Genomic DNA, 25,091 nt, shown 5'->3' with positions numbered 1-25,091 from the left:
TCCCCTCCCCTTCTTACACACACTCTCTCTCTCTCTCAAAAATAAATAAACATTAAAAAATAAAATAATAAAATAAGAAGAATTTAGTTGAAGTATGTTCTTTCTGATAAACAGATCAAAATACCTAAAGCTTTCTTGACTATCAGTTTCTAAGCCTCAGACAATGAAAAATACCCAGTGTCCAAGGTTAATCTATGTAATTATGGTATAAAAAGATTATGTATAAGATTTACATAGCCCCCTCAGTTTACTTAAAATATGGCCTAGTTGTTTATAAATACATTATTTTGTACCACAGTTTCCCAATTGATTTAATCCTAAGATTAAAATATATAGGGTTTTAATACACTGGAAGCTGCTGTGCACTAGCCACGTTGGCTAAACACATTTTATATAGATTTAAAATAACTTTATATGAAGCAGCCAATATTTTTTAAATGTTGTCATTAGAAATTATCAATTAATTAATCAATTGATCAATTAATAATCAAATTATTTTGATCAATTTTTTCAGGGATTCTACGGAAAACTGCTGTGTTAAGAACTGAATATTCTGTATTTCTTTACATGCTTATAGGTACCTAAAAATACTGTAGGTTAGCATTTTTAAAGTATCAACTCTTCCCCCCACCACACTCCTTTTCTTTTAAAAAAACTTTTAACTTCAAAAACAGTGACACAAGTAATTCTCTAAGGAACCAGGACAAGACATAAGGGCATTTTTGATAAAATATTACTGTATAATATGTATTTATTGTTTAAAAGGAGACAATAGGCACAAAATAGAGTCATTTGTGCTAAACCCATGTCACCAAACCAGGACTTAATACCTAAGTTACAGTTTCAACATCTCTCAGGAGTGGAATCTTAAACCAGTTCATCTAAAATTACCTGGTCAGCACTAGTGAGGCAATCTGCCTGATGGACCCCAGCTCCCCCCCAAAGGAAGTAGACCTTGTCTAAAACAACCCACTCTTTGCTAGAGGACTCCCTTTGCCTATCGAAGTCATTTTGCATAGCTCTTCTCAGCTCCTTTGTATTTGCTAGACCGAATGCTGCCAGAATCATGAATCTGAATAAAGCCAGTTAGACCTGCTACCATTACATAAAATTGATTTATTGACACATAATGCCATGCTTGACAATGCAGGGGCAGAAGAGTTTTCTTTTCTTCCTTTTTATGTCCTTTGACTGGTCTAATAATTAATTTGATTTAACATAGCTTAACAGGAGAAAAGTGAATAAAATTTTAATATCAGTATACCACCTTTGTAAACGAGAGCGATCCAGGAAAACTAAATAATTCCCAAAATAGCTAAAGCCAACAACCTTAAATATCATCTTCAGCTAAAGACAAAAGATGTTGGGGATGGGGAGTCAGTTAATGGAGGTTACCAGGAAAAGTATAGCAGACAAGGGAAAGGTTGTTATGAAGATTTAAAGTCAATTGTCTCCTCCATTGACCAGTTTCTAGAGATTTAGAGTCCTCTCCTTTTTCTAGCACAGTGAGGGAGACACTGTACAAATAGAGATATCCCTTATTCATATGTATGTCCCTTATTACAGAAAATTTCCACTTGGTTTTTAGAGATTCTTTTGTTTTTGCAGTTTCTTAAAAAATAATCAGCCTACAGGGAGTTCTGTTCCAAGTTTATGACTTAGAAAGACCCTGAACTCATCTCCTCTGTGGAACACATCAAATTACACCTATTAATAGAACAATTCCTCCTGAGAAAGAACAGGGCTGACTGAAGAGCTACTGAACAATCAAACACAAAATGGCAAGAGAACAGAAAAAGAGACGGAGACCTGGCCACAAAGGGAACTGTACCCGCAATGCTGTGAACTGTGGTAGGGGCGATTAGTTCTCAGGGACCCAGAAGTAGACTCCTCTGTCCTTGGGCACAGAAAACAAGACATGGTTTAAAAGAGTTACTAACTAGCATAGAACAGAAAAACACCAGGACTCTGGCTAAGGAGCAGAGCATCTGTGGGAACACTCTCCAGGTCAGAAAGACGACAAAACAACATACGTTCCTATGCCACTTTAAAAGCCTATATCAGGACACAGTGGTAATGGGTGGATCTGATGGTCACTATGAGCTTGAGACCATAGCAAGATCTAGTCTAGTGTCTGCAGGCCCATGCCAGCTTTGATCATGCTAGGACACAGGAAAAAAAAAAAAATCCAGGGTTTAACAACACCAAAGAATTGTAGGGATGGTATTTTCTCCTCCAACTTAAAGCCCCTAACAGAATAGGGTCCAGTTTACAGTGGGCTTTCAACCTTAGTGAGCCCAGGGTCCTCAGCCTACACCAGCCACTGTGATGCTAAGGCACAGAAAATAACCCACAGGGTCTTTTTCAGATTTATCATTATTTAGTTTTTTAGAGGTTTTTAAATTCCAGTTAGTTAACATACAGTATAATATTGGTTTTACACATACAATATAGTCATCCAACACTTCCTTATAACATCCAGTGCTCATTGCAAGTGCATGCCTTAATCCCCATCACCAATTTTCCCATCCCCCACCCAGCCCCTCTGGTCACCATCTGTTCTCTATAGTTAAGAGTCTTTTCTATTCTCTTTGCTCATTTGTTTTCTTAATTTCCACATATGAATGAAATCATACAGTATTTAACTTTCTCTGACTTATTTCACTTAATATTATACTCTCTAGCTCCATTCATGTTGATGCTAGTGGGAAAATATCATTCTTTTTCGTGACTAATATTCCATTGTATACATATGCCACATCTTTGTGCAAGTTTTACTGTGATATGTCTTGGTGTTGACCTGTTTTTGTTTATTTTGAGGCGAGTTCTCTGTGCCTCTTGGACTTGAATGCCTGTTTTTTTTCCCTGATTAGGCAAGTGCTCAGCAATAATTTATTTAGATAAACCTTCTGCATTTTTCCTGCTCTTCTTCTGGAACTCTTATGATATGGCTATTAATTCACTTTATGGGATCACTGAGTTCCCGAAGTCTACATTTGTGATCTGATAGTTTTCTTTCCCCTCTTCTTTTCAGCTTCATTGTTTTCCGTAATTTTATCTTCTATGTCACCTATTCATTCCTCTGTTCTTCATCCTTGTTGCGATTACATCCAGTCACATCTCAGTTATAGATTTTTTATTTTGGCCTGACCAGGTTTTAGGTCTTTTATCTCTGCAGCAAGGGTTTCCCTGGTATCTTCTATGCTTGTTTCAAGCCCAGCTATTAGTCTTATGATTGTTGTTCTAAATTCTTGTTCATATATATTGCTTATATTTGTTTTGAGTAAATCCCTGGCCGTTATTTCTTCTTGATTTTTCTTTTGGGGAGAATTCTTCCATCTAATTTTGTCGACGTTTCCTGCTCCTGAGAGTTATGCTATATTAAGGAAGGGTCATGTAGTGTCCAGGGCCTGGTGTTTCCAGAAGTGTTTCTGGTGTATGCCACGTGCACTCCACTGTTGTGTTTTGGCTGCTCTTTCCCATAGGTCATTCCTCTGCAGAATTCCTTCTTGCTTGTAGTGGGCAATGTTCAGACCTTTAAATAGGTGTGCTTTGATTTGTTTCTTAAAATAGTTTCTTAAAATAAGCCCCATTAAAATATTAAAAAAAAAAACCCTGATTCCAAAGAAAAAGAAAGAAGCCTGATCTAAAAAACAAGAAAAGGAAATGAAAAACAAACAAAAAATTATACGCCTGATTCCAAAGGAAAAGGAAAAAATCCTGGTCCTATTTCCACCAAAACTGCAGCTTTAGAGCACTCTATTATCAGTAAACTTGATACATGCAGGAGAGGCCCACTGCACAAGCTTACAGACTTGCCCTAGTAAAGAAGCCCCTGCAGGACACAGGGGTCAGTGTTCGGTGTAAGTGGCTCAAGCCTCCACTGGGGCACTATGTTGCTCACTTAAGTCCAACCATTCTGGTGAACAAGGGGAGCGGCACCCCACTGTCTCGTCCCTGGGGAAGGGAGCTCACACCCACTGCTGTTCAGGAAACTCACAGAAAAGCAAACAATATCCCCTTCTATGTCCCAGTCTTCTGTCAGATCCCAACTCTCAACTTGTCTGTGCCTGGGCCATTGGCATAGACTGCACCACAGCTCTCCTGTGTGCACCTGGGATTCAAAACTTGAAATCACTATTTGCAGATGACAGGATACTCTATCTAGAAAACCTGAAAGACCCCACCAAAAACTGTTATAAATGATATGATACACAAATTCAGTAAAATTATAGGGTATGAAATCAATGTACATCAATCTGTTACATTTCTATATGCCAATAATAAGCAGCAAAAAGAGAAATTAAGCAAGCAATCCCATTGATAATGGCACCAAAAACAAGAAGATACTTAGGAACAAATCTGGAAACTATAAAACACTAATGAGCAAAATTGAAGAAGACACAAAGAAATGGAAAGACATTCCATGCTCACAGATTGGAAGGACAAATATTATTACAATGTCTATACTACCCAAAGTAATCGATATATTTAATGCAGTCCCTTTCAACTACAAAATGCCAACAGCAGGGGTGCCTGGGTGGCTCAGTTAAGCATATGACTTCAGCTCAGGTCATGATATCATGACCTGTGAGTTTGAGCCCCATGTAGGGCTCTGTGCTGACAGCTCAGAGCCTAGAGCCTGGAGCCTACTTTGGATTCTGTCTCCCTCTCTGCCCCTCCCCTGCTCACAACTGTCTCTCCAATACAAATAAATCAACCAACCAACCAACACCATTTTTCACATAGTTACAACACTCCTAAATTTTTTATAGGACCACAAAAGACCTTCAATAGCCAAAGCTATTGAAAAAAACCTTGAAAAAGAAAAGCAAGCTGCAGGCATCACATTTTCAGAATCAAGTCCTATTAATTACAGAGCTGTTGTGATCAAAACAGAATGGTACTGGCACAAAAAATAGACACATATATTAATGGAGAACAGAAAACTCAGACATTAACCCACAACTATATGTTCAACTATTTTTCAACAAAGCAGGAAAGAATATTCAATGGGAAAAAGTCTCTTCAACAAATGGTTTCAGGAAACCTGGATAGAAACTTGCAAAAGAATGAAATTTTTGTTTTATTTCCATACATGTTTTCTTCTTTTACTCATTTTCTTCTTTCTCAAAAAAATCTGCAGTTTAAAAGAGTAACTAGCATACCATAGTATCCAGCAAAAGTCATCAAGCATATCCAGTCTATATAATACCATGATCAAGAATGCTCCTTCAAGTTTACAAGTCACTGTTCTGCCTAATCTAAAGAAACACACACAGAAAATCAAGCAAAATGGGGAGACAGAGAAATATGCTCTAAAGAATGTAGAAGTTAAAAATTCAAAAACAACTAAATGAAACACAGATGAGTAATATGCCTGATAATTTAAAGTACTGATTATAAAGATACACACCAGGCTGGAGAAAAGAGTAGAAAATCTCAGTGAGATCGTCAATAAAGGGATAGAAAACATTAAAATAAGGAACCAATCAGAGATGAAAAATACAGTAACTGAAATAACACACTAGAGGAAATCAATAGTAGATTAGGTGATGGAGAAGAATGTATCTGGAAGACACGGTGATAGAAAGCACACAAGCTGAACAGCAAAAAGAGAAAAGATTTTTTTTTTAATGAGGATAGATTAAGAGATCTTTTGGACATCATCAACTGAAAAAAAAATTCACATTATAGTGTTATCAGAAGAAGAAGAGTAAAAATGGTGTAGAAAACATATTTTTTTTCTTCAAATAACTGTAAACCACCATAACCTATGGAGGGAAATAGACATCCAAATCCAAGAAGCAGAGGGTTTTAAACAAGATGTACCCAGAAGGCCACAACACATAATAATTAAAATGTCAAAGGTTAAAGATAAAAGACTCTCAAAAGCATCTAAAAGAAAAACAAAATAGTTCCTTTAAGGGAAAACTTTTAAGGCTATCAGCTAATTTTTCAGCAGAAATTGTGCAGGCCAGAAAAGAGTGAAAGGACATATTCAAAGTGCTGAAAGGAAACTAAACCAGCCCAAAAGAAATGTTAAAGTGACTTCTTCCAGTGGAAATGAAGTGGCAAAAATCAGACGTAAGACTAACAACATATACCTAAAATGTGAAGGGGGTACAAAGACAAGTGGGGGGGTGCCTGGGTGGCTCAGTCGGTTAAGCTTCCTACTTCAGCTCAGGTCACGATCTCACGGTCCGTGAGTTCGAGCCCCGCGTCGGGCTCTGGGCTGATGGCTCAGAGCCTGGAGCCTGCTTCCGATTCTGTCTCCCTCTCTCTCTGCCCCTCCCCCGTTCATGCTGTGTCTCTCTCTCTGTCTCAAAAATAAATAAACGTTAAAAAAAAAAAAGACAAATGGGAAAAGGGGTTTTTTTCCTGTTATTAGTAAAATGCTTGAACTTAAATGACCATCACGTTAATATAGACTGCTGTTAAGATCTTATATATGAACCTCATGGTAACCACAAACCCAAAACCTATGTGGATACATAAAAATAAAGAGGAAGAAAGCCAAACATAACGGTATAGAAACTCATCGATCAGAAAGAAAGAGAATGAGAAAGAACAAAGAAGTAGGTAAAAAACAAAACAGAAAACAACTTAAAAAATGGAAATAAGTATGTACCTATCTCAAGTGTACATCAAACATTCTCCAGAATATATCACATATTAGGCCATAAAACAAGCCTCAATAAATTTAAGAAAATTGAAATTATACCATGCATCTTTTCTGATCACAATACTATGAAACTAGAAATCACAAGAGGGGCACCTGTGTGGCTCAATCAGTCAAGCTTCCGACTTCAGCTCAGGTCATGATCTCACAGCTCAAGGGTTCGAGCCCCGTGTCGGGCTCTGTGCTGACAGCTCAGAGCCTGGAGCCTGTTTTGGATTGTGTGTCTCCCTCTCTCTCTCTGCCTCTCCCCTGTTCATGCTCTGTCTCAAAAATAAATAAACATTAAAAAAATAATGTAAAAGAAATCACAAGAGAAAAACTGGAAAATACGCAGACATTAAACAACATGATAATAAACAACCAATTAGCCAATAAAGCAAACAAATAAGAAAAAACAATACATGGAGACAAATGAAGAGGAAAACACAATTGTCCAAAATCTGTGGGATACAGTGAAAGCAGTTTTAAAAGGGAAGTATATAGTGATACTGTCTTACCTTCCAGAAAAATCTCCAAAAAAAATATGTAACTTTATACATAAAGGAACTAGAAGAAGAACAAAGCCCATGAGGAGAAGAAGAAAGGAAATAAGATCAGAGCAGAAATAAATGATGGATTCTAAAAAAAATAGAGAAAAATCAATAAAACAAAGAGCTGGTTCTTTGAAATGATTAACAAAATTGACAAACTCTTAGACTCATCAAGAAAAAAGGAGAAGGACATACATAATTCTTTGTCATTTCTGATTTTATATATGTAACAACTGACACACAGAAATAAAGATTATTAGAAAATACTATGAAAAATCATATGCCAATAAACTGGACAACCTAAAAGAAATCAATCAATTTCTAAAAGCATATAATCATCCAATACTGAGTGAGGAGGAAATAGAAAAATGAAAAGACCAATTTCAAGTACTGAAATTGAATTGGTAATCAAAAAATACCATAAAATAAAAGCCTAGGACAAGGTGAATTTACAAGGGAATTCTATCAGACATTTAAAGGAGACCGAATATCTATTCTTTTCTTACTATTCCAAAAAAATAGAATAAAAAGGAAAGCTTCCACATACATTCCATAAGGTCTTACCCTGATACCAAAACCACAAAAATATCTATAGGCCCATATCTTCAATGAACACTGATGTAAAAAATCTCAACAAAATATTAGCAAACTGAGTCAAACAATATATTAAAAATATCATTCACCACAATGAAGCACCATTTATTCAAAGGATACAAGGATGATTTAACATATGCAAACCAATCAGTGTCATAACCGTATCAATAAAAATAAAGATAAAAATCATATGATCATCTCAATACATGTAGAAAAAGCATTTGATAAGATTCAAATCCATTCATGATAAAAATTCTCAACCAAGTGGGTTTACAGGGAGCTTACATCAATATAGTAAAGTTCATATATGAAAAACCCACCACTAAGTTCATACTCAATGATGCAAAACAGTTTTCCCTCTAAGGTCAGGAAGAAGACGAGGATATCCACTCCTAATGTTTTTAATCAACATAGTACTGAGAGTCATAGCCATGCCAATGAGACAAGAAAAAGAAATGAGGCATCCATATTGTTAAAGAAGTTAAACCGTCACAATTTGCATATGATATGATGTCACACATAGGAAATCCTAAGGAAACCACCAAAAACTACTAGAAGTAATAAGTGAATTGACTAAAGTGGCAGGATACAAAATTAGTACTCAGAAATTGGTAACCTTTCTATATCCTAATAACTGCTCTGTATAGAACTTGTTTGAGTGACTTGTCATTCATTTCTGCCCAGAGCAGCACATACACAATCATGGGTGACTTAGTTGACTTGTACTATGTATCCAGCTGTGAGACTGGAACTCTTCATGATGCCAAGAGGGATTAATGTGCCTCACCACCTTGAGCCAGACAAGGCTGGCCCCCTGGAATGGATCAGGGGAGAAGAGAAATATGCAGATGCCTAGGCTCCTAAGATTATAAGATATAAGTGAAACAGAGAAAACAACAGCTTTCTCAAGGCTGCACTTAGGCAAAGTTAATGGCTAACTGTAAATCACACATGGGATATGTATATATTGCCCTGGCAGGAATAGTTGGAAGTCTTACCTGAGGGGAGGACACTCAGCCCAGGACTCTCAGTTGGGACTTCAACCCTGCTTCCCCAGCTAGAAGGTTGAATGTCCTGGGCACCCGATTTGATGTATTAACCCATTCTTCGTTCTTCTCCATACGTCTCTTTGTTTACTATAATTGCTTAATTCCATGCATTCCCTTTCCTTTAAAATTAATAAAGCTTTCCACCATGAAACCAAAAGTGCAGCTCTCATGAATTACTATTATTCAGAACAATATCAAAATGGCAGAAAGAGAAACTTAAAAAACAACATCATTTATGATTGCATCAAAAATACTAGGAATAAACTTAATCAGGGATGTGAAAGACCTATACTCTGAAAACTATAAACCATTGATGAAAGAAATTGAAGATGATACAAACAAATGGAAAGATATTCATTCTAGATAATGGATGAGAAGAATCAATATTGTTAAAATGTACATATTACCCAAAGCAATCTACAGATTGAATGCAATCCCTATCAAATTCCTAAGCATTTTTTTAACAAAACTAGAACAAATAACCTTAAAATTTATATGGAATCACAAAAGACCCAGAATGGCCAAAGTAATCCTGAGAAAGCAGAATAAAGCCGTAGATGACACAATTACCAGATTTCAAGATATATTACACATCTCTAGAAATCAAATCAGTATGGTACTAGCACCAAAATAGATACATAGATCAACAGAGCAGGATAGAGAGCCAAGAAAGAAATGAATGACTATATATGGTCAGTTAATCTCTGACAAAGTAGGTAGGAATATACAATGAGTAAAAGAGATTATTTCCCATAAAATGTTGGGAAAACTGTACAGCTACATGAAAAACAATAAAACTGGACCATCTTTTAATACCATACCCCAAAATAAACTCAAAATGGATTAAAGACTTAACTGAGACCCAACATCACAAAAATCCTAGAAGCATAAGGAGTATTTTTTGGAAATAGTCCATAGCATCATTTTTTCTAGATATTTTTCCTCTGCTAAGGGAAACAAAAGAAAAACTAAACTATTGGGACTACCTCAAAATAAAGTTTTTTGTGCATCACAGGGACCCATCAAAAAAAAAAGAGACAAACTACTGAATGGGAGAAAATATTTGAAAATGATATATCCAATAGGGGTTAATACCCAAAAGATAGAAAGGAATTATACATCTCAGCACTAAAAAAAAAAAAAAAAAAAAAAAAAAAAAAAAACTGAAAAAAATAGGCAAAGCACCTGAATATTCTTTTTTTCCAAAAAGACATACAGATGGCCAATGCACCCATGAAAAGATCTTTGACATCGCTAATCATTAGGCAAATGCAAATTGAGACCAAAATGAGCTATCACCTTATACCATTTAGAATGGTTAATATCAAAATGACAAGACATAACAAGTGCTGACACGGATGTAGAGGAAAAAACCCTGTACACTGCTGGTAGAAATGTAAATTGGTACAGCCACTGTGGAAAACAGTACAGAGTTTCATCAAAAAATTAAAAATCAGAATACCATATGGTCCGGTAATTCTTCTACCAGATATTTAAATGAAGAAAATGAAACACTAATTCCAAAAGTTATATGATTTTATATGTTTATTGCAACATTTTTTACAGTAGTCAAGGTATGCAAGTAACCTAATTTCCATCAATATATGAATATATAAAGCAATGGGGTTTGTATATATAAACAAAGTGTATTACACAGCCATAAAAATGGATGAGATTGTGCCATTTGAGACAACATGGATAGACCTAGAGGGTATTATGCTAAGTGCAGTAAGTCCAGAAAAGACAAATACCATATGATTCTGTGCATAAGAGGAATCTAAAAAAAATACATAAACAAAAAGCAGAATCAAAACTTCTGGAGAAGATGGCAGAGTAAGAGAGTCCTAAGAGCAACCTGTTCGATGGGTACACCTAGATAATACAAACAGCAGTGTAAATAATCCAGAAAATAATCAAAAGACTGGCACAACATACTCTTCATAGCCGAATGTAAAGAAGAGGACATATTGAAAAGGTTAGGAGAGGGGTGCCTGGGTGGCTCAGACAGTCAGGTGTCTCTTGATTTCAGTTCAGGACATGATCTCACTCTTCATGAGTTTGAGCCTCTCATCGGGCTCTGCACTGACAGAATGGAGCCTGCTTGGGATTTTCTCTCTCTGCCTCTCCCACCCCCCCGACACATACACTCTTTCTCTCTTAAAATAAATAAACTTTAAAAAAAAGGCTAGGAAGGGTGGACACATGGTCAACAACCAACCTGACCCACATGCCTATTCACAGAGGGAGGGAAATAACAGGCATGCAAATGGGAAAGGGGCAGACTCCACACCAGGCATCCATGTGTGTGGATCCTGCCCTGGGAAGACAAATATCCATAATATTTGTTTTGAAAATCAGAGGGGCTTAACTTTAAAAAATACATCTATAACTTCAAAATTCAGCAGGCTGTGCTCTGAGAGAGCTGGAGGGCAATAGGAAACTGAGTCTCCACCCTTAAAGACACACCATAACAAACAGCTCCACTGAGATACAGCATAGAAGCAGAAGTTTGAAAAATGCCTGGAGTAAAAGAAGACATACATTCTGACTTCTGCCTGTCAGAATGTGTCCTGGACGGGGAGGAAACTTTAGGAGAGGTCTCCAAGAACAAAAGAATGGGTGGGCACCATCTCCCTCTGCTAAACCAGCCTGCCTATTTATTTATTTATTTATTTATTTATTTATTTATTTATTATTTTTTCAATATATGAAGTTTATTGTCAAATTGGTTTCCATACAACACCCAGTGCTCATCCCAAAAGATGCTCCCTTCAATACCCATCACCCACCCTCCCCTCCCTCCCACCCCCCATCAATCCTCAATTTGTTCTCAGTTTTTAAGAGTCTCTTATGCTTTGGCTCTCTTCCACTCTAACCTCTTTTTTTTTCCTTCCCCTCCCCCATGGGTTTCTGTTAAGTTTCTCAGGATCCACATAAGAGTGAAACCATATGGTATCTATCTTTCTCTGTATGGCTTATTTCACTTAGCATAACACTCTCCAGTTCCATCCATGTTGCTACAAAGGGCCATATTTCATTCTTTCAACAATAGCCAAATTATGGAAAGAGCCTAAATGTCCATCAACTGATGAATGGATAAACCAGCCTATTTATAGGGACACAAGAGGGACCAATGCAGCATGAACACTGTCCTACTTAGCTAACAATGCACCCCACCCTTGTGTTCTCCTGTGAATCTATTGCCTACATCCTGGCCTCAAAAGAAGTCTATTCAAAGATGCACCACAAATATGGCAGTGTGCTAACAGCTCTCGAAAGGGCAGGATACTGCCCCAAGTAGAGGGGAAGACAACTACACACACAGACACACACACTCATTTGACTATAATCCCAGCAGTGGTTTGGGGGGATATATATGTGGTCTGACTGTAGGCCCCAACCATCAATGAAGCTTCTTAGAGAACAACATAGGGAAAGTGCCTTGCAGTTGGTGTTACTGCATCTACGGAAAATTCCTGGTCTGACTCAAACCGAAGGTGTCCCCAGACTGGCCCACTAACAAAATAGGGTCACCATCCTGTACACTATCAGGAAAGAGAGCCATTGCAGACAACAAGAAAATATGGCTCCATCACAACAGTAGTATACATGCAACATAAATGGGAGACACCCTGGAAGCGCCAGATTCTGTTGAACAGGGGACACTGAACAGTAGGGGGCTACAGTATCACTTCTTCATGATCAGAAGATATAGGTGACTTTCCTAACACATTAAAACAGACATAAAGAGTTAGAGGAATGTGTCCCAAATGAAGAATGGGACAAAATCACAGTAAGAGAGCTCAATGAAATAGAGACAAGTAATACACGTGATAGAGAAAGTAATGTTCATAGAGATACACACTGGACTTGAGAAAAGAGTGGAAGACCTCAGTGAGACCCTCAATAAACAGAAAGGAGACATTAAAAAAGCCAATCAAAGATGGAGAGCTCAACAACTGAAATTAAAAATACACTAGAGGAAATAAATAGTAGGCCAGAGCAAACATAATGAATTGGCAATCTGGAGCACTGGGTAATGAAAAGTAATCAAACTGAACAGGAGAGAGAAAAAAGAACAATAAAAAATAAAATAGGTTAAGAGTAGTCAGTAATATTTGCATAGTAACATCAAGCATAGTAACATTTGCATCATAGAAATCACAGAAGACGAGCGAGAAAAGGTGGTAGAATTTTTTTTGAAGAAATAATAGCTGAAAACTTCCCTAATCTGGGGAAGGAAACAGAAATGTAGATCCAGGAGGCATAGAGTCCCCAGCAAAATCAACCCAAGTAGGTCCATGCCAAGATATAGGGTAACTAAAATGCAGGGAAAAGTAGTGATGAAAAGAGAATTTTAAAAGCAAGACAAAAGAAATCAATTACATACAAAGGAGACCTCATTAGACTATCAGTTGATTTTTCAGAAGAAACTCTGCAGGCCAGAGGGGACTGGAACCATACATTCAAAATTCTGAAAGGGAAAAATCTGCAGCCAGGAATATGCTATCCAGCAAGGCTATCATTCAGAATAGTAGAGAGAAAGACTTTGCAGGACAAACAAAAGTTAAAGGAATTCATCATCACTAAACCAGCCTTAGAAGAAATGTTAAAGTGGATTCTCTGAATTGAAAGGGAAGACCAAAATAAGCAGGAGTAAGAAAATTGAGAAGCACAAAAGAAGTAAAATTTAGTATATTTACTAAACAGCAAATGGCTCAACCAAGAAATCAAAAATGAAAACACAATGGTCCAAAACCTTTGAGATGCAGCAAAAGCTGTCCTAAAAGGAAAGTTTATAGTGGTTCAAGTCTACTTCCAGAAGCAAGAAAATAACAACATATCCAGACCCCTAAAAGGTCTAGAAAAAGAACAAAATCCAAAAGCAGTTGAAAGAAAGAAATAATAAAGATTAGAGAAGAAATAAAATAGAAGCTAAAAAAACAAAACAAAAAAAAAACCAATACAAGAAATTGATGAAACCAAGAGCTGGTTCTTTTAAAATATCAACAAACTTCATATGGCTTTAAGCCAGACTTATGAAAAAGTAATAGACAATCCTTTGTATTTCTGTGGTGTCAGCTTCATTTCTGATTTTATTCGAGTATTATGAGTATGATGAAAAATTATATGCTAGCAAATTGGACAACCAAGAAGAAATGGTTAAATTCCTAGAAACATATAACCTCCCAAAACTGAATAAGAAACATGATTTTAACAGATGATAACCATCAGTGAAATTGAATCAGTTATCAAAACAAAAACAAAAATAACCAAAAACAGAAAGAAAAAAAAACTATCAGCAAATGAAAGTCCAGGATCAGAGAGCTTCATTGTTGATTTCTACCAAGCATTTAAAGAAGAGCTAATACCTATTTTTCTTAAACTATTCCCCCCAAAATAGAAGAGGTGGTGGGTAGGAGGCTGAATTAAATAGATGATGAGGATTAAGGAGTGCACTTGTCCTGATGAGCCCCAAATGAAACATGCAGTTGTTGAATCACTACATCATACACCTGAAGCTAATACAACACTGTATGCTAACTGAAATTTAAAGAAAAATTTAAAAAGTAAAAAATAATAATAAGAGGGAGGAAAGCTTCCAAATTCATTTATGTGGCAAGCATTACCCTGATACCAAATCAGATAAAGACACTACAAAAAGAAAAGAACTACAGGCCAGTATCTCTGATGGACATAGGTGCAAAACTCCTTAAAATTTTAACAAACCTAGTCCAATACTATATTTTTAAAAATTCGTCATGATCAAGTGAGATTTATTTCTGAAAGCATGGTTTAATATCCAAAAATCAATGTGATACATTACATCAACAAGAGCAGGGATAAAACCCATATGATAATTTCAATAGATTCAGAAAAACAGAGTCACAGAGTATAACATCCATTCATGATAAAAACCCTCAACAAAGTGAGTGGAAAGGAAACATACCTGAACATAATAAAGACCACATATGAAATCCCATAGATAACACCATACTCAATAATGGAAAACTAAAAGCTTTTTCCTGAGATCAGGAAGAAGACAAGAATGTCTACTCTTGCCACTTTTATTCAACATAGTACTTTAAGTCTTAGCCACAGCAATCAAAGAAAAAAATATAAAGGTATCCATATTGGTAAAGAAGAAGTAAAGTGTTTACTATCTGAAAATGACATGATACTACACATAGAATACCTTAGAGACTCCACCAAAAAATTACTAGAATTGATAAATGGATTCAGTAAGGTTTCAGGATACAAAATCAATATGTAGAAATCTGTTCCAATTCATTATGTTAATAATAAACAAGCAGAAAGAGAAATTAAGAAAACAGTACCATTTACAACACATCAAAAATAGTAAAATACACAGGAATAAACTTAACCAAGGATGTGAAAGACCTATACTCTAAAACTATAAAATACTGATGGAAGAAAGTGAATAAGACACACACAAAAAAATGGGAAGATACTTTGTGCTCATGGACTGGGAGAAAAAATATTGTTAAAATGTCCATACTACCAAAGAAATCTACAGATTTAATGCAATCTGTGTCAAAATACCAACAGCACTTTTCACAGAGCTAGAACAATCCTAAAATTTGTGTGGAACCACAAAAGACCCCAAATAGCCAAACAACCTTGAGAAAGAACAAATCTGGATGTATCATCATCCCAGATTTCAAGATATACTACAAAGCTTTGGTAATCAAAAAAGTATTGTACTGGCATAAAAGCAAACATCTAGATCAATAGGACAGAATACTCAATCCAGAAATATACCATAAAGAAATAAATCATAAAATAAATGATTATATGGCCAATTAACTGTGGGAAATGAGCCAAGAATATGCAATGGTAAAAGACAGTCTCTTCAACAAATGGTGCTGGGAAAACTGGACAGCTGCATGCAAAAGAATGAAACTGAGCCACTTTTTCATACCATACACAATAATAAACTCAAAATGGATTAAAGACCTAAATCTGAGACCTGAAACCAGAAAATCCTAGAGGAGAGTGTAGGCAGTAATTTCTCTGAACATTGATTGTAGCAACGTTTTTCTAGATGTCTCCTAAGGCAAGGGAAACAAAAGCAAACATCAACTTTTGGAACTACATCAAAATAAAAATTATTGGCACAGAAAACAAAACAAAATGACAACCTGCTAAATGGAAGAAGATAATTGCAAATGACATACCCATTAAAGTGTTAGTATCCAGAAATTGTGGTTTATATACACAATGGAATATTACGTGGCAATGAGAAAAAATGAAATATGGCCTTTTGTAGCAACGTGGATGGAACTGGAGAGTGTGATGCTAAGTGAAATAAGCCATACAGAGAAAGACAGATACCATAGGGTTTCACTCTTATGTGGATCCTGAGAAACTTAACGGGAACCCATGGGGGAGGGGAAGGGAAAAAAAAAAGAGGTTGGAGTGGGAGAGAGCCAAAGCATAAGAGACTGTTAAAAACTGAGAACAAACTGAGGGTTGATGGGGGGTGGGAGGGAGGAGAGGGTGGGTGATGGGTATTGAGGAGGGCACCTTTTGGGATGAGCACTGGGTGTTGTATGGAAACCAATTTGTCAATAAATTTCATATAAAAAAAGTGTTAGTATCCAAAAAATACTATACAACTCAATATCAAAGAAACAAAAAAACAACAAAAAATAATCCAATTCAAAATGTGCCTAAGACATGAACAGACGTATCTCCAAAGAAAACATTCAGGTGGACAACAGACACGTGAAAAGATATTGAACATCACTAATCACCAGGTAAATGCAATCAAAACCACAATGAGACACCACTTCACACCTGTCATAATGGCTACAATCAAAAACACAAGAAACAAGTGTTGATGAAGACATGGAGAGAAACAAACCCTCTGGCAGTGCAGCCACTGTGGAAAACAGTTATGGAGTTTCCTCAAAACATTAAAAGTAGAATTACCATTTAATCGCGTAATTTCACTACTGCATATTTGCCCAAGTAGTACAAAAACATGAATTCAAAAAGTTATACGCCCCCCTATGTTTATTGCAACATTTACAATAGCCACATTATGGAGCCACCCTATTGTTCATTGATAAATGAATGGATAAAGATGATGTGTGTGCACGCGCACACACACACAATGGAATATAATTCAGTCATAATGGGAATGAAATCTTGCCATTTGCAACAACATGGACAGATCTAGATAGAATGATGCTAAATGAAATAGGTCTGTCAGAGAAAGACAAATACTGTATGATTTCAGTCATATGGAATTTCATAAACAAACTAGCAATGAAAAAAAAGAGACAAATAGAAAACAGACCCAAATATAGAGAACTGGTGGTAACCAGAGGAGAGGTGGGTGGGAGGAATGGATGAAATAGATGAAGGGGATTAAGAGTACATTTACTGTCGTAAGTACTGTATGGTGTACAGAATTGTTGAATCACTATATTGCACACCTGAAACTAATATACTACATGTTAATTATAATGGAATTGTTTTTAATTAAAAAAATATTTTTGAGAGAGTCAGCGACAGAGACACACACACCAAATCCAAAGAGGCTCCAGGCTGTGAACTGTTAGCACACAGCCCAACGCGGGGCCCCAACCCACTAACTGTGAGATCATGACCTGAGCCAAAGTCAGACACTTAACGCACTGAGCCACCCAGGCGCCCCATAATGGAATTGTTTTTTAATGCAGAATGAGACCTATAAATACAGAAACTGTTTTGTGCTGGAGGGGAGGACAGTGGTGGTTGAGCAAAATTGGTGAAGGTCAGAGGAAGATACAGGTCTTCATTTATGGAATGAATAAATCATGGGAATACAAGGTACAAACTAAGGAATATCATCAATGGTATTGTAATAACATAGTAATGGGATAGACAGTAGCTTCATTTGTGGGAACATAGCATAACGTATGAACTTGTCAAATCACTAAGTTGTATGCCTGACACAAATGTAATGTTGGGCGTCAGCTATATTCAAATTTTAAAAAATCAGCCTACAAACTTCCAACTATAAAATAAATAAGTCTCAGAGATGAAGTTTACTGGATAGGGAATATAGCCAATCATATTGTAATAATGTGATAATGTATGGTGACAGTTGGTAATTTTACGTATCGTGATAAGCACTCAGTAATATATTGAATCAATATATTGTAAATCTGTAACTAATATCACATTTTGTGTTAATTGTACTTCAGTAAAAATCCCAATTCAAAAAAAAATCACCTAAAATAATCCTTACACCAAAAGGACATATTTCGGGATGGCAAAATCTGCTTCCCTTCAACAGCTAATAATAATGGTCTTCCAAGGGAAGAACACATTTAACCAACACATGTTTTCACCATTCTTATTAGGGGTGTTGAAGCATATTTGTGCAGACAACTAAGTTAACTCAAGAGAGGACTTTCTGCTAACAGAAGGGCTAAATACTAAAATTGGCTATTAACAAACCAGTGAATCTCTTTCTCTGGGCGTTTTGTTTTGCTATACTTAGTGTATCTTATAGTATCATACATTCTGATAGACTTCATTCATTATCTAATATCTGTTTCAGTGTCCCAAACACTGCCTAATGCCAAATTTTCCAGGAAATACTGTCTGTTGTCACTGCGGATTTAGTATCTGTGCCAGTTTTTAATAGGAAAAATTATCAAGAAGTAGAAAACTTTAGATGTCACCTTTTCGGCTACTTGCTACAGGTCATTGCCATAGCATTTCCCCTTATCAAATTGAATCATACAGTGGCAATAATCTGATTGCATTCGGCACAGTGCCCGCAGAAATATCTTTGCTTTCTGAATTGCTCTACCGTATTCATCTTTTTTTTATGTTGCATCCAGTTTCATTAAGGAACTTTGCAAAAAGATTTTATTCAGACTACAAGGGGGTGGGGGAGAATAAAAAGCAAAATACCAAAATTGTCCTGAGAGACTTCAATAACATCAGTTTAAATTTGTCATATCTCCAAGTACATTTCAAAAAGACTCTTTAAATGAAAAGTTGCCAGGAAGTTTTTACCACCAAACACAACTTTCTTGGCATGCACAAGTCACTTAGCCTTTCTGAACTGTATTTCCACCTAACAATTAGGAATCAAATATATGTGAGGGAAAGATCTACGTAAGCTGTAAAGTGTTTTTCGGATAGAATCTAAATATCTGTAGGCCTCTACAGCATGTAACAGCCATGAATTTGTATTAGCTGTTAAATCCTAATCTTGCCAACTGCTTCTCCCATCTATACAGGTAAAGGTTGTGGATGGTTAGAAGCCCCCACCGCATCCTTTTCTTTCCCCAAACCCTTCCTTTCCAATTAAATCCTAAGAAAAGTGTCCCTTCATTTTTTTCTTCTTTGCTCTTTTCTGTGGCTACTCTTAAGTATTCCCTGTAGTCATTTTCGTGCTGCTAAACCTGTATTTTATTTTCGCGGAAATTTGAACCCAAGGTCTCAAACAACTTTGCCCTGTATTCCAGGGCCCATACTCCAATACTGCCCATATTCCCCACAAAACCTTTTGTAAAGACAGCCTCCTTTTCTTCTCTAGAGACATGAAAAATTGGGGGGCGGTTCTGGAACAGGTCTTATCAATCTCCTGAACCAATTATTCAGTTCTCGGGACTTTTGGAAGCTACTAAACATGGATATTCAAAGAAATTTAACCATATGAGCTAGAGCAAAATAAACTATATTGAAAACATGGGCACTGAATAATCAAAATTACTACTTCCTAATAATTTTACTATACTTTGCTATCCATCCTGTTGAGGTTATCTGTAGCTACTGCGTCTATATGTTAGAAATACTATATAATGGCATAGCTTCCCAACCCCACATTCAGTTGTATCAGGTTGGTAACTTAGAATCGTCCATAATGAGCATTTCAGTGCTGTGCTGGTCAATGGTTCACAACCAGTTCTTCTGAAGAAAAAACACTTGATTTGTACTATTTGCCAATCACCGTGGTACAAATATTCCCACAGTAGCTAACTAGTTTGTAAACTTCCTGAAAGTGGGCAATTTCCTCTGGTCAACTTGTTGATGTTAGCTCCAAACTAACTGACTGTTCAGGGCCAGAGATAATAAAATTGGCAAACATTAGCAAATTGGGCTTTATTGTTTTGTTTTCTGTGGTTTTCATTTATTATCATCATTCTTATTGCTGCTGTTGCTACTGTTCTTTATTATTATTATTATTATTATTTTTTGAAAGCAATTGTTAAACACTATGCGCTAACAGAGCATAGTGTCAGGTTGTTTCTGAGCACCCGTCTTCTTCTCTGCCTTTGACTCAGGCAGTTTTCAAAACCCGAGACTCCTTAAATCAGAGGTAAGCAAACCATGCCTCCTGCTAACCTGCAGCCTGTTTTTATAGTGCCCTGGAAGTGAGAATGGATACACACACACACACACACACACACACATATATATATATATATATGTATATATACTTCTACACTTTAAAAGTGTTGTAAAATAAAGAAGGATATGTGTCAGGGACCATATGTAGCACATGGAGGGGAGCAAAATTTGCCACCCAGAAATGCGTGTCTGTGGCATGTGGATTATTTTAGGCTATTTTTAAGAAACAGAAGACGCAAAATGTTTTTCTTTTTGCCTCCCTCCTAAAAGAATTAGAGGGCCCATTCCCAAGGGAGCTGTCACAATGACTATAGTAAAATGTGAATTAGGTATGGTAAGGAGGAACCAGCAAGGCCTGTTTGACCAAAATCCTCTCCATGTCCCTTCGTTTCTGGATGTCCCAGCAAAATTTGGTTTACCAAACATTTACTCATTTTGTTCTTCCTGTGAATTGCCATCCTTCCCTTGGAAGCCCCAGACCCCTCCCTCCTTCTCCTTAGTCCAGAATGACGTATATACCTCGTCTTGCCTGTCTTTGGCATCTCTCATGTTTATGTGAATGCATGCATATGTAGTTAAATTTGATTTTCTTCTGTTAATCTGTCTCATGTCAACTTAACTCTTAGGCTATTCAGAAAAAAACTTGAGGAAAATTTTTCTTCCCCAACACTTACAAAATTTAAAATATTTGCTATCTGGCCATGTAAGAAACAGTTTGCTACTCTTGTTCTATTTTCTTATTCTTAAATATCTGACTGGACTATAATGTTGGCTCTTCCCTCAAATATCAGTGATTCCAGGTGAATAATACTGCATCATAATTCTGTCTCAATTTATTGATTTCCATCAGGTATTGTACTGTTTCAGGACAAGGTGCTATATAATTTTTAAGTATTTCTCCTGTCAAAAATACAATGTTGGAAACAAACTAGATGCTCAATATTTAAAAATCGTTAACCATGTGCTGTAGGAGTGAATTTTCTAGAGAGAATGATAACGAGTGGAGCAAGCATGCAGAGAAAAGCAGGTAGGGGAGGCTTATGTAGAGAAAGAACTTTTGTCACCAGCTGACCCCAAAACCTTATCTCGACTGCCCACAAGTTTCTACCTGCAAATCTTTGCCCCACATTTTTTCTTAAGCTCTTCTTTCCAGCCTATCCCTTAATTTAGGGAAAAGACCCAACAGGCATAGCGTCCCATGATAACACCAAAACTATGCCTTTACACAGTAACAATTGCCCTGACAAAGAGCTCCAGCCAGCCAAGACCACCCAAACCAGTTTGAGTTCAACCCCTGATTGACACCTCCACAGAATGGAGTATGCAGTGAATAACCAAGTTACCTTTACCTCATTATAATACTCAAATCTCTACCCAAGGAAGAGCACAAACCCCATTTATGTAATATACAATATATATCTAGGCACACCTGAGACCTTATGCCTGCCTCTACATATGATGACAAAACACCTCTTTCTGATGCATCCTAACCCTCAATAAAAGGAACCCATTCATCCTTGCTCTGGGAGTCACTCTTTGAAAGTCGTTCCCCAAGTCTCCTTATTTGCTACAAATAAAGTTTCCTTTGTATGACAACCCTATCTGGCATAGTTTCTACCTGTAAACTCACCAAAGATTGAAGTCACATTAGTTCCATTATCCTTCGGGCTCATCATTTTCTAATGTCCTCACTCATTAGAAAGCACAATGCTGACATTGGAATATGGAGCCGAGCAAAACAGAGACAAACCCACTCACAGGAGCCCCCACATCCTGTGTCTAGACCTCTGCATCAATATTAGCTGCAATTTTTACTCTGGTGCTGTGAGAAAGCATTATATCCTTCTAAAATGCTCTCTTTGTGACCTAGCCTGTTGTGAAATAAATTACTGTTCCATGCTTAAGACAATAAAGTTGGAAATAATCAAAATTCCTGTGTTTTTAGGGATTTAAAATATCAATTTCAATTTATAAACTAATACCATTTATAGATTTTTATTATATATAGAATCTTTGTCATTTTATTTATATATATTATAATATAGTTATTTATTATATTTTAATATATATTAATGCATAATATGGGATATATTTATTTATATATATTATATATTATATATATAAGTATATATCATATATGTAGTACATATAAATGTATACATATAATTTATATATTTATATAGAACTTATTTAAATATATCTACATTTTATTATATATAATTTTTTTCTTTTACATATATAATTTTAAATATAACTATATATTTGTTTTTATATATAGTTCGTGTTTTATTATTTCAACTATGTTTGATATTCTGTTGAGTTTCTTCATCTGAAATAATTTTACTTACTTTATACTGTGAAACATACACCATTTATGTTTGGGAATTCCAGCCAAGCAATGTTTCAGCTCTATAACGTGAGGCAGGCACAACTCTTATTAATAACTTAAAATTTTGAGGCACACCTGGGTGGCTCAGTTAAGTATCTGGCTCTTGATTCCAAGGCAAGTCATGAGCTCATGCTTTATGGGTTCAAGCCCTACATCAGGCTCTCTGCTGACAGTGCAGTCTGCCTGAGATTTTCTCTCTCTCTCCCTCTCTGCTCCTCCCCTGCTTGAACTCTCTCTCTCTCTCTCAAGATAAATAAATTAATAAGTTAAAGTTTTGAATCACTAAGATTATATTCATCATAGCAAAATGGAAAATGTAGCTAATGATGCTTAATTTTTTAATATATATCAACTGCCTAAGAAGTTCTATGATACTATTATCCTATTTCATTTTTATGCTCAGATTTCAATGCACAGATAGTTTTCAGATTTGTGGGGTATTTTCCCCTCTCTGTAAGATTTTCCAAAATAACTTAAATAAGTTTTATCTAAACTAGCCCAAGATTATGGGAAAAAATTACTTTGACAGTGAGGCAAAGGGGAGGAGTGAGAAAGATGGACAGTGATTGATGGTCAAGTAGCATTTCCTGTTTCCATTTCATTAATTTTAAACTGTACTAAATTGCACTTACAATGCCGTTAACTCTTCCCCATGGAGTCTTCCAGGTGACTGCTTAGGAGCTCAACTACTGAAAGTCTTTACAAGTGACATGTCATTTTGTACTTTGACATACAGTAGAATTTGATTTTCAATCAACTTACGAAGGCTTGTCTGAAAATTGCTGACGATTCTTATTTTCATGGGTTACCAAGGGCCTATTTCTTTGCTTACTGCTGTATAGTATCTTTCTTACATTTATTTAATCTAAGAATATGCATTTCTGACTCCTATAATAATAGTCCTGTCCTAAAACAATAACCCTCTTTGTTCATATCACTTTCCCATCTCAGAACTCTTAAACCATTATTTAAAACATTTAGCACATGTAGCTTGCAGTATCTATTTTTTTCAGGGTGCCTGGGTGGCTCCGTCGGTTGAGCGTCCCACTTTAGCTTAGGTCATGATCTCGCGGTTGGTGGGTTCAAGCCCTGAATCGGGCTCTGTGCTGACAGCTCAGAGCCTGGAGCCTGCTTCAGATTCTGTCTCCCTCTTTCTCTGCCCCCCCACCCCCAGCGCTTGCACTCTGTCTCTGTCTCTCTCAAAAATAAATGTTAAAATAAAAATTTTTTCTGGCCAGTTTTATCTTCACAAATACATTTCAATTCTTTAAACAACACAAATCATGATTTACACAAAATGTGGTCTCCCCGTATATCTCATCAGTGCTTATGACATTAACACACCCCATATGTAGGGGAAAAATAATTTTCGCTCCATTCTTCTGAGTTCTTAGCTGAGACAACTGTAATAAAAGATTAACAGAAAAAAAAAATAAATGGAAGTTTATTAACATGTATATCTCTTGTATACATGACAGCTATCAGGGAAAAAAGAGTAACTCAAAGAGGTAGCTTAGAATTCAAACTTAAATACCATTTTAATCAGGGAAAGGGAAGGGAAATGAAGGAATGAGCCCTCAGAAGAATAAATAGGAGGTATGGTAGTTTGTGACAAAGCTTGTCTGGTTGGTTGGTGATTTTTAGCCTCCTTTTTTGTGTTCAAAGTCCATCTTGCACGGTTGATGGAATTCCCAGAGAGAGAAGCTACTACAGTTGAGTTCCTTTTGGAAGATCTGTCTTTAGCAGAGAAGAAGAGTTCAAAGAAACGTTCTCCCTGCATTTGCTGCTTTTTAAGTGCCTATAGTTCAAAATAATCAATACAACAAAGTGGCATATTTTAGGGGGGTACATTCTGCTTTTCTTCTTATGCCTCATGAATATATAACAGGACTGTCTTTGAAATACCGTCTCTAAACGTGCCATTTGAGAAATTCCATTCAATTATTTGAATATTCTTAATTAGCCCACAAGAACTATTCTAGTAATCATTTTATATACATTACAGTCTTAGAGCATATACAGCAAAAAGGAAAATCCATGGTTATAACCAGACTTTTAATAGGATGACAGAGGAAGAACCATTTGATGCATTATATTCTTAATACTTTTATTCATATTTCTTTTAGCTACAATTTATAATTTTAAAACTATTTTGAAAATAAATGTAAAGGGACCTTAGAAATAATATTCTTCAGCAAATACATTTAAATACTACACTGAACAAAATTTCAAAGTGTACATAAACACAAACACACAGAGACAGATGTCTATTTTCAAAACTTTTTGACCAGCCATAATTCTAAATATATTTTTGAGAAATATTTAATGAGGCCACCAAGAGGAACCCTTCCTTCTAAAGAAAAAATGGTTAAATAATAGCATAATATTCTAAACATAAACAAACAAAAATAAACACAAATCATATTTGGAGTTGGAAAAATACCCAGTAGGACAAATATCAGATA

At 36.1% G+C, this 25,091-nt stretch overlaps 1 long non-coding RNA gene across 1 annotated transcript in view; it reads left to right on the top strand.

The window, feature by feature from the left end:
* The window catches only part of LOC123380106, a 278,930-nt gene that overhangs the window by 244,567 nt on the left and 9,272 nt on the right, over positions 1-25,091 (top strand). The window lies entirely within an intron of this gene.

This window comes from Felis catus, chromosome C2 (assembly GCF_018350175.1).
Source record: "Felis catus isolate Fca126 chromosome C2, F.catus_Fca126_mat1.0, whole genome shotgun sequence".
NCBI classification, from domain to species: Eukaryota; Metazoa; Chordata; class Mammalia; order Carnivora; family Felidae; genus Felis; species Felis catus.
The sequence above is the reverse complement of the archived record's forward strand: the minus strand, read 5'-3'. Positions and strand labels throughout refer to the sequence as shown.